Source organism: Phyllobates terribilis, unplaced genomic scaffold (genome assembly GCF_046119375.1).
Source record: "Phyllobates terribilis strain yellow unplaced genomic scaffold, ASM4611937v1 Scaffold_3__8_contigs__length_932513732, whole genome shotgun sequence".
In the NCBI taxonomy this organism is placed as follows: domain Eukaryota; kingdom Metazoa; phylum Chordata; class Amphibia; order Anura; family Dendrobatidae; genus Phyllobates; species Phyllobates terribilis.
In genome coordinates this window covers 597,026,455-597,046,368 of record NW_027362763.1, presented here as the reverse complement: position 1 = coordinate 597,046,368, position 19,914 = coordinate 597,026,455, and positions in this window count along the sequence as shown.

The window sequence follows — 19,914 nt, the reverse complement described above, 5'->3', positions numbered from 1 at the left end:
GTCCAAAAAAAAAATTTTTTTCAACTTTTTTCAATTTTACCCCGTGGGATATATATTCTACCCACACACATTTGGAACTCTCCTGGCGTACCCTCACACATATTATTCCCTCATTTAACGGATATTTTCACAAAAAAGTGAAATTCTGAAAAATTCAGAAAATTGGCTGAAAACGACTAAATATCAAGGACTCATCGGGCGAATCGCTCTGGAACTGAAATCGCAACACTCACTGACATTTTCCCTCTCTGAAAGTCTGATAAACTCCGGAGAAATGACTAAGTTCAAAAAAAAATTTTTTTAACTTTTTTAAATTTTACCCCCGTGGGATATATATTCTACCCACACACATTTGGAACTCTCCTGGGGTACCCTCACACATATTATTGCCTCATTTAGCGGATATTTTCACAAAAAAAGTGAAATTTTCAAAAATACTGCAAATTGGCTGAAAACGACAAAATATCAAGGACTCATCGGGTGAATCGCTCTGGAACTGAAATTGGAACGCTCACTGACATTTCCCCTCTCTGAAAGTCTGATAAATGCCTGAAAAATGACTAAGTCCAAAAAAAAATTTTTTTTCAACTTTTTTCAATTTTACCCCGTGGGATATATATTCTACCCACACACATTTGGAACTCTCCTGGGGTACCCTCACACATATTGTTCCCTCATTTAGCGGATATTTTCACAAAAATGTGAAATTTTCAAAAATTCAGAAAATTGGCTGAAAACGTCAAAAAATCAAGGACTCATCGTGCGAATTGCTCTGGAACTGAAATCGGAATGCTCACTGACATTTCCCCTCGCTGAAAGTCTGATAAACGCCTGAAAAATGACGAAGTCCAAAAAAGAATTTTTTTTAACTTTTTTCAATTTTACCCCGTGGGATATATATTCTACCCACACACATTTGGAACTCTCCTGGCATACCCTCACACATATTATTCCCTCATTTAGCGGATATTTTCACAAAAAAGTGAAATTTTTAAAAATTCAGAAAATTGGCTGAAAACGACTAAATTTCAAGAAAGCATCGGGCGAATCGCTCTGGAACTGAAATCGTAACACTCACTGACATTTCCCCTCTCTGAAAGTCTGATAAACACCGGAAAAATGACTAAGTCCAAAAAAAAATAATTTTCAACTTTTTTCGATTTTACCCCCGTGGGATATATATTCTACCCACACACATTTGGAACACTCCTGGGGTACCCTCACACATATTATTCCCTCATTTAGCGGATATTTTCACAAAAAAGTGAAATTTTCAAAAATTCTGAAAATTGTCTGAAAACGACAAAATATCAAGGACTCATTGGGCAAATCGCTCTGGAACTGAAATCGGAACGCTCACTGACATTTCCCCTCTCTGAAAGACTGATAAACTCAGAAAAATGACTAAGTCCAAAAAAAAAATATTTACAACTTTTTTCAATTTTATCCCCGTGGGATACATATTCTACCCACACACATTTGGAACTCTCCTGGGGTACCCTCACACATATTATTCCCTCATTTAACGGATAATTTCACAAAAAAATGAAATTTTCAAAAATACTGCAAATTGGCTGAAAACGACTAAATATCAAGGACTCATCGGTCGAATCGCTCTGGAACTGAAATCGTAACACTCACTGACATTTCCCCTCTCTGAAAGTCTGATAAACGCCGGAAAAATGACTAAGTCCAAAAAAAAATTATTTACAACTTTTTCAATTTTACCCCCGTGGAACATATATTCTACCCACACGCATTTGGAACTCTCCTGGGGTACCCTCACACATATTATTCCCTCATTTAGCGGATATTTTCTCAAAAAAGTGAAATTTTCAAAAATTCAGAAAATTGGCTGAAAACGACTAAATATCAAGGACTCATCGTTCGAAACGCTCTGGAACTGAAATCGTAACACTCACTGACATTTCCCCTCTCTGAAAGTCTGATAAATGCCTGAAAAATGACTAAGTCCAAAAAAGATTTTTTTTAAACTTTTTTCAATTTTTACCCCCATGGGATATATTTTCTGTCCACACACATTTGGAACTCTCCTGGGGTACCCTCACACATATTATTCCCTCATTTAACGGATATTTTCACAAAAAAGTGAAATTTTGAAAAATTCAGAAAATTGGCTGAAAACGACTAAATATCAAGAACTCATTGGGCGAATCGCTCTGGAACTGAAATCGTAACACTCACTGACATTTCCCCTCTCTGAAAGTCTGATCAACGCCGGAAAAATGACTAAGTCCAAAAAAAATGATTTACAACTTTTTTCAATTTTATCCCCGTGGGATATATATTCTACCCACACACATTTGGAACTCTCCTGGGGTAACCTCACACATATTATTGCCTCATTTAGCGGATATTTTCACAAAAAAGTGAAATTTTCAAAAATTCAGAAAATTTGCTAAAAACGACTAAATATCAAGAACTCATCGGGCGAATCGCTCTGGAACTGAAATCGGAACACTCACTGACATTTTCCCTCTCTGAAAGTCTGATAAACTCCGGAGAAATGACTAAGTCCAAAAAAAATTTTCTTTAACTTTTTTAAATTTTACCCCCGTGGGATATATATTCTACCCACACACATTTGGAACTCTCTTGGGGTACCCTCACACATATTATTCCTTCATTTAGCGGATATTTTCACAAAAAAGTGAAATTTTCAAAAATTCAGAAAATTTGCTAAAAACGACTAAATATCAAGGACTCATCAGGCAAATCGCTCTGGAACTGAAATCGGAACGCTCACTGACATTTCCCCTCTCTGAAAGTGTGATAAACGGCGGAAAAATGACTAGGTCGAAAAAAAAAAAAATTTGAACTTTTTTTGATTTTACCCCCGTGGGATATATATTCTACCCACACACATTTGGTACTCTCCTGGGGTACCCTCACACATATTATTCCCTCATTTAGCGGATATTTTCACAAAAAAGTGAAATTTTCAAAAATTCAGAAAATTGGCTGAAAACGACTAAATATCAAGAACTCATCGGGCGAATCGCTCTGGAACTGAAATCGTAACACTCACTGACATTTTCCCTCTCTGAAAGTCTGATAAGCGCCGGAAAAATGAGTAAGTCCAAAAAAAAATTATTTACAACTTTTTTCAATTTTACCCCCGTGGGATATATATTCTACCCACACACATTTGGAACTCTCCTTGGGTACCCTCACACATATTATTCCCTCATTTAGCAGATATTTTCACAAAAAAGTGAAATTTTCAAAAATTCAGAAAATTGGCTGAAAACGACTAAATATCAAGGACTCATCGGGCGAATCACTCTGACACTGAAATCGGAACACTCACTGACATCTTCCCTCTCTGAAAGTCTGATATACTCAGGAGAAATTACTAGGTTCAAAAAAAAATTTTTTTCAACTTTTTTCAATTTTACACCGTGGGATACATATTCTACCCATACACATTTGGAACTCTCCTGGGGTACCCTCACACATATTATTCCCTCATTTAGTGGATATTTTCACAAAAAATGAAATTTTCAAAAATTCTGAAAATTGGCTGAAAACGACTAAATATCAAGAACTCATCGGGCGAATCGCTCTGGAACTGAAATGATAACACTCACTCACATTTTCCCTCTCTGAAAGTCTGATAAGCGCCGGAAAAATGACTAAGTCCAAAAAAAAATTATATACAACTTTTTTCAATTTTACCCCGTGGGATATATATTCTACCCACGCACATTTGGAACTCTCCTGGGGTACCCTCACACATATTATTCCCTTATTTAGCGGATATTTTCACAAAAAAGTGAAATTTTCAAAAATTCTGAAAATTGGCTGAAAACGACTAAATATCAAGGACTCATCAGGCAAATCGCTCTGGAACTGAAATCGGAACGCTCACTGACATTTTCCCTCTCTGAAAGTCGGATAAAAGCCGGAAAAATGACTAAGTCCAAAAAAAAATTATTTTCAACTTTTTTCAATTTTATCCCCGTGGGATATATATTCTACCCACACACATTTGGAACTCTACTGGCGTACCCTCACACATATTATTCCCTCATTTAATGGATATTTTCACAAAAAAGTGAAATTTTCAAAAATTAAGAAAATTTTCTGATAACGACTAAATATCAAGGACTCTTCGGGCAAATCACTCTGGAACTGAAATCGGAACGCTCACTGACATTTCCCCTCTCTGAAAGCCTGATAAACTCGGGAAAAATGACTAAGTCCAAAAAGAAATTTTTTTCAACTTTTTTCAATTTTACCCTCGTGGGATATATATTCTACCCACACACATTTGGAACTCTCCTGGGGTACCCTCACACATATTATTCCCTCATTTAGTGGATATTTTCACAAAAAAGTGAAATTTTTAAAAATTCAGAAAATTGGCTGAAAACGACTAAATATCAAGGACTCATTGGGCGAATCGCTCTGGAACTGAAATCGGAACGCTCACTGACATTTCCCCTCTCTAAAAGTGTGATAAACGGCGGAAAAATGACTAGGTCGAAAAAAAAATTATTTCAACTTTTTTCGATTTTATCCCCGTGGGATATATTCTACCCACACACATTTGGTACTCTCCTGGGGTACCCTCACACATATTATTCCCTCATTTAGCAGATATTTTCACAAAAAAGTGAAATTTTCAAAAATTCAGAAAATTGGCTGAAAACGACTAAATATCAAGGACTCATCGGGCGAATCGCTTTGGAACTGAAATCGGAATGCTCACTGACACTTCCCCTCTCTGAAAGTCTGATAAACTCCGGAAAAATGACTAGGTTAAAAAAAAAAATTTTTTCAACTTTTTTCAATTTTACACCGTGGGATACATATTCTACCCATACACATTTGGAACTCTCCTGGGGTACCCTCACACATATTATTCCCTCATTTAGCGGATATTTTCACAAAAAGTGAAATTTTCAAAAATTCTGAAAATTGGCTGAAAACGACTAAATATCAAGAATAGAGATGAGCGGTGTTCGACTAGAACTGTTTGCCAATCTCAAATTCGAGCTGTTTTGGGCGGTGTTCGAGTTGTTCGACGAACCCGAACGATTTGCAAAAAATTCGGCTGTTCGAGGTTATGTTCGATAACTGTTCGTGCACCAAAAGCGTGTCCTGCATGTCTGGTGCTATTTAGAGCATCAATCATGCAGGGATTGTCTGCCACTCACTGTAATGCCACAGCCATGGTGGTTGTGGCATTACAGTGATTGCCCAATTCGATGGGAACAGTGCCAACAGTGAAACATGAAAAGCCGGCAATTCAGCAGCGGCATACACCGGTACCCGACAATTTAGAACCGAAAGAATAGAGCTTCACACATAGATTAGATAGATATAAACATGTCAGCCACATATATACGAAGTACAGTGAAAGTGCTGTTTACTGTACTTGTCATTTAGCGTAAAGGATTTATCAAAAAAAATAATAGTGTTTTCATGCACCGTCTCTTTAAAAAAGCCGGCCGGCAATTCAGCAGCGGTACCCGACAATTTATAATAGAAAGAATAGAGCATCACACATAGATTAGATAGATAGAAACATGTCAGTCACATATATATGAAGTACAGTGACAGTGCTGATTACTGTACTTGTCATTTAGTGTAAAGGATTTATCAAAAAAAATAATAGTGTTTTCATGCACCGTCTCTTTAAGAAAGCCGGCCGGCAATTCAGCAGCGGTACCCGACAATTTATAACAGACAGAATAGAGCTTCACACATAGATTAGATAGATAGAAACATGTCAGTCACATATATATGAAGTACAGTGATAGTGTTGGTTACTGTACTTGTCATTTAGTATTAAAATAAAGGATTTATTATTAAAAAAAATTGGTGTAGGGTTCCCCTTAATTTTAGGCTCTAGCGGAGGTTAAGCAGACAGCTGGGGCAGATGTTTGAAGCCTGGGAAGGGGGTAATACCCACGGAGCTTCCCAGGCTACTAATATCAGCCCCCAGCTGAATACATAGCCTTTACTAGCTATTAAAATGGGGGACCCCCCCAAAAAAATGACGTGGGGTCCCCCCTAATTTAATAGCTAGCAAAGGCTAGGCAGACAGCTGGGGGCTGATATTAATAGCCCAGGAAGGGAGCCATGAATATTGGCCCCCTCCCAGGCTAGAAACACCAGCCGTCAGCCGCCCCAGAAATGGCGCATTCATAGGATGCGCCAATTCTGGCACTTAGCCTCGCTCTTCCACGCTGCCCTGGTGCGGTGGCAGGGGGTAATAGGGTTGGGGTTGATGTCAGCTTATAATGCCAGCTGACATCAAGCCCAGGTTAGTAATGGAGAGGCGTCTATAAGACACCCCCATTACTAACCCCATAGTCAAAGTTAAAAAAAACACAAACACCCAGAATAAAGTCCTTTAATTGAAATAAAGACACAATTCTTTATTGTTCTAAATTAAACCATACTTACCGTCACGCCCATTCCAGCTGAAGCCAACGATCTCCTGTAATAAAAATAAAATAATAAAGCAACCTCATCCTTACCTTTCCATGGTTCCCACGACAGCTTCAGCTCTGCTACATCGAGATGACAGGCTGGACCGCAGCAGAACGCCGCCATCCAGCCTGTCATCCCGCAGACACTGAGAAGAGCAGGCTTGCTTGCGCTCCACCTTGTCTCTCTGTGACGGCATAAAGATGAGCCGAGGTCATGTCCAATGAACTCGGCTCACCTCATGCACGTCACTGACAGCGTGGGAGAATTCTCACGCTGAAGCGCTGAGTGCAGGAGAATTTTCCCACGCTGTCAGTGAGGTGCATGAGGTGAGCTGAGTTCATTGGACATGAGCTCACCTCATGCACGTCACTTACAGCGTGGGAGAATTCTCACGCTGAAGCGCTGAGTGCAGGAGAATTTTCCCACGCTGTCAGTGACGTGCATGAGGTGAGCCGAGTTCATTGGACATGACCTCGGCTCATCTGGATGCCGTCACAGCGAGACACTGAGGAGCGCAAGCATGCCTGCTCTTCTCAGTGTCTGCGGGATGACAGGCTGGATGGCAGCGTTCTGCTGCGGTCCAGCCTGTCATCTCGATGTAGCAGAGCTGAAGCTGTCGTGGGAACCATGGAAAGGTAAGGATGAGGTTGGTTTATTATTTTTCTTTTATTGCAGGAGATCGTTGGCTTCAGCTGGAATGGGCGTGATGGTAAGTATTGTTTAATTTAGAACAATAAAGAATTGTGTGTTTATTTCAATTAAAGGACTTTATTCTGGGTGTTGTGTTTTTTTTAAATACTTTACTAGAAATTCATGGCGGTCATGTCTAATACTGGCGTGACCCCATGAATTTTGGGCTTGGGGCCAGCTGATAATACCAAGCTGGCCCTAACCCCTTTATTACCCAGTGAGCCACCGCACCAGGGCCCTGGATGAGTTGGGTACAGCGCCAGAAGATGGCGCTTCTATGAACGCTCCATTTTCCGGGGTGGCTGCGGACTGCAATTTGCAGTGGGGGGGGCACAGAAAGCTTGGGCCTCCCTGCGCTGCAGATTCCAGCCCCCAGCTGCCTAGTTGTACCTGGCTGGACACAAAAATAGGGCGAAGCCCCACGTATTTTTTTTTAAATTATTTCATGAAATTCATGAAATAATTAAGAAAAAAAGGCCTTCCCTATATTGTTGTGTCCGGCCAGGTACAAATAGTCAGCTGGTGGTTGGGGGCAGCCCGTTCCTGCCTGCTGTACCTGGCTGGACACAAATATAGTGCGAAGCCCCACTTCAATTTTTTTTAATTATTTCATGAAATTCATGAAATAATTAAGAAAAAAAGGCCTTCCCTATATTGTTGTGTCCGGCCAGGTACAAATAGGCAGCTGGTGGTTGGGGGCAGCCCGTTCCTGCCTGCTGTACCTGGCTGGACACAAATATAGTGCGAAGCCCCACTTCAATTTTTTTTAATTATTTCATGAAATTCATGAAATAATTAAGAAAAAAAGGCCTTCCCTGTATTGTTGTGTCCGGCCAGGTACAAATAGGCAGCTGGTGGTTGGGGGCAGCCCATTCCTGCCTGCTGTACCTGGCTGGACACAAATATAGTGCGAAGCCCCACTTCAATTTTTTTAAATTATTTCAGGAAATTCATGAAATAATTAAAAAACAATTGACGTGGGGCTTCGCATTATATTTGTGACCAGTCAGGTGCAGCAGGCAGGAACGGGCTGCCCCCAACCACCAGCTGCCTATTTGTACCTGGCCGGACACAACAATATAGGGAAGCCCTTTTTTTCTTAATTATTTCATGAAATAATTTAAAGAAAATTGACGTGGGGCTTCGCCCTGTTTTTGTGTCCAGCCAGGTACAACTATGCAGCTGGGGGCTGGAATCCGCAGCGCAGGGAGGCCCAAGCTTTCTGGGCCACCCCCGCTGCAAATTGCAGTCCGCAGCCACCCCGGAAAATGGCGCGTTCATAGAAGCGCCATCTTCTGGCGCTGTACCCAACTCATCCAGGGCCCTGATGCGGTGGCTCACTGGGTAATAAAGGGGTTAGGGCCAGCTTGGCATTATCAGCTGGCCCTAAGCCCAAAATTCATGGGGTCACGCCAATATTAGACATGACCACCATGAATTTCTAATAAAGTATTTAAAAAAAACACAACACCCAGAAAAAAGTCCTTTAATTGAAATAAACACACAATTCTTTATTGTTCTAAATTAAACCATACTTACCGTCACACCCATTCCAGCTGAAGCCAACGATCTCCTGAAATAAAAGAAAAATAATAAAGCAACATCATCCTTACCTTTCCATGGTTCCCATGACAGCTTCAGCTCTGCTACATCGAGATGACAGGCTGGACCGCAGCAGAACGCCGCCATCCAGCCTGTCATCCCGCAGACACTGAGAAGCGCAGGCATGCTTGCGCTCCACAGTGTCTCTCTGTGAGGGCATCCAGATGAGCCGAGTTAATGTCCAATGAACTCGGATCACCTCATGCACGTCACTGACAGCGTGGGAAAATTCTCCTGCACTCAGCGCTTCAGCGTGGGAGAATTCTCACACTGAAGCGCTGAGTGCAGGAGAATTCTCCCACGCTGTCAGTGACGTGCAGGAGGTGAGCTGAGTTCATTGGACATGAGCTCACCTTATGCACGTCACTAACAGCGTGGGAAAATTCTCCTGCACTCAGCGCTTCAGCGTGGGTGAATTCTCACGCTGAAGCGCTGAGTGCAGGAGAATTCTCCCACGCTGTCAGTGACGTGCAGGAGGTGAGCTGAGTTCATTGGACATGAGCTCACCTTATGCACGTCACTGACAGCGTGGGAGAATTCTCCTGCACTCAGCGTTTCAGCGTGAGAATTTTCCCACGCTGTCAGTGACGTGCATGAGGTGCGCCGAGTTCATTGGACATGAACTCGTCTCATCTTTATGCCGTCACAGCCAGACACTGCAGAGCGCAAGCATGACTGCGCTTCTCAGTGTCTGCGGGATGACAGGCTGTATGGCAGCGTTCTGCTGCGGTCCAGCCTGTCATCTCGATGTAGCAGAGCTGGAGCTGTCGTGGGAACCATGGAAAGGTAAGGATGATGTTGCTTTATTATTTTTCTTTTATTGCAGGAGATCGTTGGCTTCAGCTGGAATGGGCGTGATGGTAAGTATGGTTTAATTTAGAACAATAAAGGATTGTGTCTTTATTTCAATTAAAGGACTTTATTCTGGGTGTTTGTGTTTTCTTTTAACTTTGACTATGGGGTTAGTAATGGGGGTGTCTTATAGACGCCTCTCCATTACTAACCTGGGCTTGATGTCAGCTGGCATTATAAGCTGACATCAACCCCAACCCTATTACCCCCTGCCACCGCACCAGGGCAGCGTGGAAGAGCGAGGCTAAGTGCCAGAATTGGCGCATCCTATGAATGCGCCATTTCTGGGGTGGCTGACGGCTGGTGTTTCTAGCCTGGGAGGGGGCCAATATTCATGGCTCCCTTCCTGGGCTATTAATATCAGCCCCCAGCTGTCTGCCTAGCCTTTGCTAGCTATTAAATTAGGGGGGACCCCACGTCATTTTTTTGGGGGGTCCCCCATTTTAATAGCTAGTAAAGGCTATGTATTCAGCTGGGGGCTCATATTAGTAGCCTGGGAAGCTCCGTGGGTATTACCCCCTTCCCAGGCTTCAAACATCTGCCCCAGCTGTCTGCTTAACCTCCGCTAGAGACTAAAATTAAGGGGAACCCCACGCCAATTTTTTTTAATAATAAATCCTTTATTTTAATACTAAATGACAAGTACAGTAACCAACACTATCACTGTACTTCATATATATGTGACTGACATGTTTCTATCTATCTAATCTATGTGTGAAGCTCTATTCTGTCTGTTATAAATTGTCGGGTACCGATGCTGAATTGCCGGCCGGCTTTTTTAAAGAGACAGTGCATGAAAACACTATTATATTTTTTAATAAATCCTTTACACTAAATGACAAGTACAGTAAGCAACACTGTCACTGTACTTCATATATATGTGACTGACATGTTTCTATCTATCTAATCTATGTGTGAGGCTCTATTCCTTCTTGTCTAAATTGTCGGGTACCGGTGTATGCCGCTGCTGAATTACCGGCCGGCTTTTTTAAAGAAAGCGTCTTCTGAGCAGTTTGTCAGCTTTTGAACACCTTTGAAGGTGTTTTCTATGTGTTTCTATGTGTTTTTGTTTGCCTGCCATTGGTTTTAACGGTGTTCGACGGTGCTCTAAGGTGTTCGACGAACAGTTCGACGAACAGTTTCTCGAACATCCCGGTGTTCGACGAACCGAATCGAGCCCGAACACTACGGGGGTGGCTCAACACTAATCAAGAACTCATCGGGCGAATCGCTCTGGAACTGAAATGGCAACAGTCACTGACATTTTCCCTCTCTGAAAGTCTGATAAACGCCGGAAAAATTACTAAGTCCAAAAAAAAATTATTTACAACTTTTTTCAATTTTACCCCCGTGGGATATATATTCTACCCACACACATTTGGAACTCTCCTGGGGTACCCTCACACATATTATTGCCTCATTTAGCGGATATTTTCACAAAAAAGTGAAATTTTCAAAAATTCTGAAAATTGGCTGAAAACGACTAAATATCAAGAACTCATTGGGCGAATCGCTCTGGCCTGAAATCGGAACACTCACTGACATTTTCCCTCTCTGAAAGTCTGATAAACGCCGGAAAAATGACTAAGTCCAAAAAAAAATTATTTACAACTTTTTTCAATTTTACCCCGTGGGATATATATTCTACCCACACACATTTGGAACTCTCCTGGGGTACCCTCACACATATTATTCCCTCATTTAGCAGATATTTTCACAAAAAAGTGAAATTTTCAAAAATTCAGAAAATTTGCTAAAAACGACTAAATATCAAGAACTCATCGGGCGAATCGCTCTGGAACTGAAATCGGAACACTCACTGACATTTCCCCTCTCTGAAAGCCTGATAAACGCGGAAAAAATGACTAAGTCCAAAAAGAAATTTTTTTCAACTTTTTTCAATTTTTCCCCCGTGTAATATATATTCTACCCAAACACATTTGGAACTCTGCTGGGGTACCCTCACACATATTATTCCCTCATTTAGCGGATATTTTTTTTTACTTTTTTAAATTTTACCCCAATGGGATATATATTCTACCCACACACATTTGGAACTCTCCTGGGGTACCCTCACACATATTATTCCCTCATTTAGCGGATATTTTCACAAAAAAGTGAAATTTTCAAAAATTCAGAAAATTTGCTAAAAACGACTAAATATCAAGGACTCATCAGGCAAATCGCTCTGGAACTGAAATCGGAACACTCACTGACATTTTCCCTCTCTGAAAGTCTGATAAACGGCGGAAAATTGACTAAGCCCAAAAAAAAATTATTTACAACTTTTTTCAATTTTACCCACACACATTTGGAACTCTCCTGGGGTACCCTCACACATATTATTGCCTCATTTAGCGGATATTTTTACAAAAATTGAAATTTTCCGAAATACTGCAAATTGGCTGAAAACGACTAAATATCAAGGACTCATCGGTCGAATCGTTCTGGAACTGAAATCGGAGCACTCACTGACATTTTCCCTCTCTGAAAGTCTGATAAATGCAGGAAAAATGACTAAGTCCAAAAAAAAATTATTTACAACTTTTTTCAATTTTACCCCCGTGGGATATATATTCTACCCACACACATTTGGGACTCTCCTGGGGTACCCTCACACATATTATTGCCTCATTTAGTGGATATTTTCACAAAAAAGTGAAATTTTCAAAAATTCAGAAAATTTGCTAAAAATGACTAAATATCAAGAACTCATCGGGCGAATCGCTCTGGAACTGAAATCGGAACACTCACTGACATTTCCCCTCTCTGAAAGTCTGATAAATGGCGGAAAAATTACTAAGTCCAAAAAGAAATTTTTTTCAACTTTTTTCAATATTTCCCCCGTGTAATATATATTCTACCCAAACACATTTGGAACTCTGCTGGGGTACCCTCACACATATTATTCCCTCATTTAGCGGATATTTTTACAAAAAAGTGAAATTTTCAAAAATTCAGAAAATTGGCTGAAAATGACTAAATATCAAGAACTCATCGGGCGAATCGCTCTGGAACTGAAATCGGAACACTCACTGACATTTTCCCTCTCTGAAAGTCTGATAAATGGCGGAAAAATTACTAAGTCCAAAAAAAAATTATTTATAACTTTTTTCAATTTTACCCCGTGGGATATATATTCTACCCACACACATTTGGAACTCTCCTGGGGTACCCTTACAGATATTATTCCCTCATTTAGCGGATATTTTCGCAAAAAAGTGAAATTTTTAAAAATTCAGAAAATTGGCTGAAAACGACTAAATATCAAGAACTCATCGGGCGAATCGCTCTGGAACTGAAATCGTAACACTCACTGACATTTCCCCTCTCTGAAAGTCTGATAAACACCGGAAAAATGACTAAGTCCAAAAAAAAATAATTTTCAAATTTTTTCGATTTTACCCCCGTGGGATATATATTGTACCCACACACATTTGGAACACTCCTGGGGTACCCTCACACATATTATTCCCTCATTTAGCGGATATTTTCACAAAAAAGTGAAATTTTGAAAAATTCAGAAAATTGGCTGAAAACGACTAAATATCAAGAACTCATCGGGCGAATCGCTCTGGAACTGAAATCGGAACACTCACTGACATTTTCCCTCTCTGAAAGTCTGATAAACTCCGGAGAAATGACTAAGTCCAAAAAAAATTTTTTTAAACTTTTTTCAATTTTACCCCCGTGGGATATATATTCTACCCACACACATTTGGAACTCTCCTGGGGTACCCTCACACATATTATTCCCTAATTTAGCGGATATTTTCACAAAAAAGTAAAATTTTCAAAAATTCTGAAAATTGTCTGAAAACGACAAAATATCAAGGACTCATCGGGCAAATCGCTCTGGAACTGAAATCGGAACACTCACTGACATTTTCCCTCTCTGAAAGTCTGATAAACTCCGGAGAAATGACTAAGTCCAAAAAAAATTTTCTTTAACTTTTTTAAATTTTACCCCCGTGGGATATACGTTCTACCCACACACATTTGGGACTCTCCTGGGGTACCCTCACACATATTATTGCCTCATTTAGCGGATATTTTCACAAAAAAAAGTGAAATTTTCAAAAATACTGCAAATTGGCTGAAAACGACTAAATATCAAGGGCTAATCGGTCGAATCGCTCTGGAACTGAAATCGTAACACTCACTGACATTTCCCCTCTCTGAAAGTCTGATAAACGCCGGAAAAATGACTAAGTCCAAAAAAAAATTTTTTTCAAATTTTTTCAATTTTACCCTCTGGGCTATATATTCTACCCACACACATTTGGAACTCTCCTGGGGTACCCTCACACATATTATTCCCTCATTTAGCAGATATTTTTGCAAAAAAGTGAAATTTTTAAAAATTCAGAAAATTGGCTGAAAACGACTAAATATCAAGAACTCATCGGGCGAATCGCTCTGGAACTGAAACTGTAACACTCACTGACATTTCCCCTCTCTGAAAGTCTGATAAACACCGGAAAAATGACTAAGTCCAAAAAAAAATTATTTACAACTTTTTTCGATTTTACCCCCGTGGGATATATATTCTACCCACACACATTTGGAACACTCCTGGGGTACCCTCACACATATTATTCCCTCATTTAGCGGATATTTTCACAAAAAAGTGAAATTTTCAAAAATTCAGAAAATTTGCTGATAACGACTAAATATCAAGAACTCATCGGGCGAATCGCTCTGGAACTGAAATGGTAACACTCACTGACATTTTCCCTCTCTGAAAGTCTGATAAACGCCGGAAAAATGACTAAGTCCAAAAAAAAATTATTTACAACTTTTTTCAATTTTACCCCTGGGATATATATTCTAACCACACACATTTGGAAATCTCCTGGGGTACCCTCACACATATTATTCCCTCATTTAGTGGACATTTTCACAAAAAAGTGAAATTTTCAAAAATTCAGAAAATTGCTGATAACGACTAAATATCAAGGACTCATCCGGCAAATCGCTCTGGAGCTGAAATTGGAACGATCACTGTCATTTCCCCTCTCTGAAAGCCTGATAAACGCGTGAAAAATGACTAAGTCCAAAAAGAAATTTTTTTCAACATTTTTTAATTTTACCCCCGTGGGATATATATTCTACCCACACACATTTGGAACTCTCCTGGGGTACCCTCACATATATTATTCCCTCATTTAGCGGATATTTTCACCAAAAAGTGAAATTTTCAAAAATTCAGAAAATTTGCTGATAACGACTAAATATCAAGGAATCATCGGGTAAATCGCTCTGGAACTGAAATCGGAACGCTCACTGACATTTACCCTCTCTGAAAGTCTGATAAACGCCGGAAAAATGACTAAGTCCAAAAAGAAATTTTTTTCAACTTTTTTCAATTTTACCCCCGTGTAATATATATTCTACCCACACACATTTGGAACTCTCCTGGGGTACCCTCACACATATTATTCCCTCATTTAGCGGATATTTTTACAAAAAAGTGAAATTTTCAAAAATTCAGAAAATTGGCTGAAAACGACTAAATATCAAGAACTCATAAGGCGAATCGCTCTGGAACTGAAATCGGAACACTCACTGACATTTTCCCTCTCTGAAAGTCTGATAAATGCCGGAAAAATGACTAAGTCCAAAAAAAAATTATTTATAACTTTTTTCAATTTTACCCCCGTGGGATATATATTCTATCCACACACATTTGGAACTCTCCTGGGGTACCCTCACACATATTATTCCCTCATTTAGTGGATATTTTTACAAAAAAGTGAAATTTTCAAAAATTCTGAAAATTGTCTGAAAACGAATAAATATCAAGGACTCATCAGGCGAATCGCTCTGACACTGAAATCGGAACGCTCACTGACATTTTCCCTCTCTGAAAGTCTGATAAACTCCGGAGAAATGACTAGGTTCAAAAAAAAAAATTTTTCAACTTTTTTCAATTTTACACCGTGGGATATATATTCTACCCACACACATTTGGAACTCTCATGGGGTACCCTCACGCATATTATTCCCTCATTTAGCGGATATTTTTACAAAAAAGTGAAATTTTCAAAAATTCAGAAAATTTGCTGAAAACGACTAAATATCAAGGACTCATCGGGCAAATCGCTCTGCAACTGAAATCGGAACGCTCACTGACATTTCCACTCTCTGAAAGTCTGATAAACGCCGGAAAAATGACTAAGTCCAAACAAAATTTTTTTTACAATTTTTTCAATTTTACCCCCGTGGGATACATATTCTACCCACACACATTTGGAACTCTCCTGGGGTACCCTCACACATATTATTCCCTCATTTAGCGGATATTTTTACAAAAAAGTGAAATTTTCAAAAATTCTGAAAATTGGCTGAAAACGACTAAATATCAAGAACTCATTGGGCGAATCGCTCTGGAACTGAAATCGGAACACTCACTGACATTTTCCCTCTCTGAAAGACTGATAAACGCTGGAAAAATGACTAAGTCCAAAAAAAATTTTTTTCAACTTTTTTCAATTTTACCCCGTGGGATATATATTCTACCCACACACATTTGGAACTCTCCTGGGGTACCCTCCCACATATTATTCCCTCATTTAGCGGATGTTTTCACAAAAAAGTTAAATTTTCAAAAATTCTGAAAATTGGCTGAAAACGACTAAATATCAAGGACTCATCGGGAAAATCGCTCTGGAACTGAAATCGGAATGCTCACTGACATTTCCCCTCTCTGAAAGTCTGATAAACGCCGGAAAAATGACTAAGTCCAAAAAAAATTTTTTCAACTTTTTTCAATTTTACCCCGTGGGATATATATTCTACCCACACACATTTGGAACTCTCCTGGGGTACCCTCACACATATTATTCCCTCATTTAGTGGATATTTTCACAAAAAAGTGAAATTTTCAAAAATTCTGAAAATTGGCTGAAAACGACTAAATATCAAGGACTCATCGGGAAAATCGCTCTGGAACTGAAATCGGAACGCTCACTGACATTTCCCCTCTCTGAAAGTCTGATAAACGCCGGAAAAATGACTAAGTCCAAAAAAAAATTATTTACAACTTTTTTCAATTTTACCCCGTGGGATATATATTCTACCCACACACATTTGGAACTCTCCTGGGGTACCCTCACACATATTATTCCCTCATTTAGCGGATATTTTTACAAAAAAGTGAAATTTTCAAAAATTCAGAAAATTGGCTGAAAACGACTAAATATCAAGAACACATCGGGCGAATCACTCTGAAACTGAAATCGGAACACTCACTGACATTTTCCCTCTCTGAAAGTCTGATAAATGCCGGAAAAATGACTAAGTCCAGAAAAAAATTATTTATAACTTTTTTCAATTTTACCCCCGTGGGATATATATTCTACCCACAAACATTTGGAACTCTCCTGGGGTACCCTCACACATATTATTTCCTCATTTAGCGGATATTTTCACAAAAAAGTGTAATTTTCAAAAATTAAGAAAATTTGCGGATAACGACTAAATATCATGGACTCATCGGGCAAATCGCTCTGGAACTGAAATCGGAACGCTCACTGACATTTCCCCTCTCTGAAAGTCTGATAAACGCCGGAAAAATGACTAAGTCCAAAAAGAAATTTTTTTCAACTTTTTTCAATTTTACCCCCGTGGGATATATATTCTACCCACACACATTTGGAACTCTCCTGGGGTACCCTCACACATATTATTCCCTCATTTAGCGGATATTTTTACAAAAAAGTGAAATTTTCAAAAATTCAGAAAATTGGCTGAAAACGACTAAATATCAAGAACACATCGGGCGAATCGCTCTGCAACTGAAATCGGAACGCTCACTGACATTTCCACTCTCTGAAAGTCTGATAAACGCCGGAAAAATGACTAAGTCCAAACAAAATTTTTTTTACAATTTTTTCAATTTTACCCCGTGGGATACATATTCTACCCACACACATTTGGAACTCTCCTGGGGTACCCTCACACATATTATTCCCTCATTTAGCGGATATTTTTACAAAAAAGTGAAATTTTCAAAAATTCTGAAAATTGGCTGAAAACGACTAAATATCAAGAACACATCGGGCAAATCGCTCTGCAACTGAAATCGGAACGCTCACTGACATTTCCACTCTCTGAAAGTCTGATAAACGCCGGAAAAATGACTAAGTCCAAACAAAATTTTTTTTACAATTTTTTCAATTTTACCCCCGTGGGATACATATTCTACCCACACACATTTGGAACTCTCCTGGGGTACCCTCACACATATTATTCCCTCATTTAGCGGATATTTTTACAAAAAAGTGAAATTTTCAAAAATTCTGAAAATTGGCTGAAAACGACTAAATATCAAGAACTCATTGGGCGAATCGCTCTGGAACTGAAATCGGAACACTCACTGACATTTTCCCTCTCTGAAAGACTGATAAACGCTGGAAAAATGACTAAGTCCAAAAAAAATTTTTTTCAACTTTTTTCAATTTTACCCCGTGGGATATATATTCTACCCACACACATTTGGAACTCTCCTGGGGTACCCTCCCACATATTATTCCCTCATTTAGCGGATGTTTTCACAAAAAAGTTAAATTTTCAAAAATTCTGAAAATTGGCTGAAAACGACTAAATATCAAGGACTCATCGGGAAAATCGCTCTGGAACTGAAATCGGAATGCTCACTGACATTTCCCCTCTCTGAAAGTCTGATAAACGCCGGAAAAATGACTAAGTCCAAACAAAATTTTTTTTACAATTTTTTCAATTTTACCCCCGTGGGATATGTATTCTACCCACACACATTTGTAACTCTCCTGGGGTACCCTCACACATATTATTCCCTCATTTAGCGGATATTTTTACAAAAAAGTGAAATTTTCAAAAATTCAGAAAATTGGCTGAAAACGACTAAATATCAAGAACATATCGGGCGAATCACTCTGAAACTGAAATCGGAACACTCACTGACATTTTCCCTCTCTGAAAGTCTGATAAATGCCGGAAAAATGACTAAGTCCAGAAAAAAACTATTTATAACTTTTTTCAATTTTACCCCCCTGGGATATATATTCTACCCACACACATTTGGAACTCTCCTGGGGTACCTTCACACATATTATTCCCTCATTTAGCGGATATTTTCACAAAAAAGTGTAATTTTCAAAAATTAAGAAAATTTGCGGATAACGACTAAATATCATGGACTCATCGGGCAAATCGCTCTGGAACTGAAATCGGAATGCTCACTGACATTTCCCCTCTCTGAAAGCCTGATAAACGCGGGAAAAATGACTAAGTCCAAAAAGAAATTTTTTTCAACTTTTTTCAATTTTACCCCCGTGTAATATATATTCTACCCACACACATTTGGAACTCTCCTGGGGTACCCTCACATATATTATTCCCTCATTTAGCGGATATTTTCACCAAAAAGTGAAATTTTCAAAAATTCAGAAAATTTGCTGATAACGACTAAATATCAAGAACTCATCGGGCGAATCGCTCTGGAACTGAAATCGGAACGCTCACTGACATTTTCCCTCTCTGAAAGTCTGATAAACGCCGGAAAAATGACTAAGTCCAAAAAAAAATTATATACAACTTTTTTCAATTTTACCCCTGGGATATATATTCTACCCACACACATTTGGAACTCTCCTGGGGTACCCTCACACATATTATTCCCTCATTTAGCGGATATTTTCACAAAAAAGTGAAATTTTCAAAAATTCAGAAAATTTGCTGATAACGACTAAATATCAAGGACTCATCGGGCAAATCGCTCTGGAACTGAAATCGGAACGCTCACTGACATTTCCCCTCTCTGTAAGTCTGATAAACGCCGGAAAAATGACTAAGTCCAAAAAGAAATTTTTTTCAACTTTTTTCAATTTTACCCCCGTGTAATATATATTCTACCCACACACATTTGGAACTCTCCTGGGGTACCCTCACACATATTATTCCCTCATTTAGTGGATATTTTCACAAAAAAGTGAAATTTTCAAAAATTCAGATAATTTGCTGATAACGACTAAATATCAAGGACTCATCGGGAAAATCGCTCTGGAACTGAAATCGGAACGCTCACTGACATTTCCCCTCTCTGAAAGTCTGATAAACGCCGGAAAAATGACTAAGTCCAAAAAGAAATTTATTTCAACTTTTTTCAATATTACCCCCGTGTAATATATATTCTACCCACACACATTTGGAACTCTCCTGGGGTACCCTCACACATATTATTCCCTCATTTAGTGGATATTTTCACAAAAAAGTTAAATTTTCAAAAATTCAGATAATTTGCTGATAACGACTAAATATCAA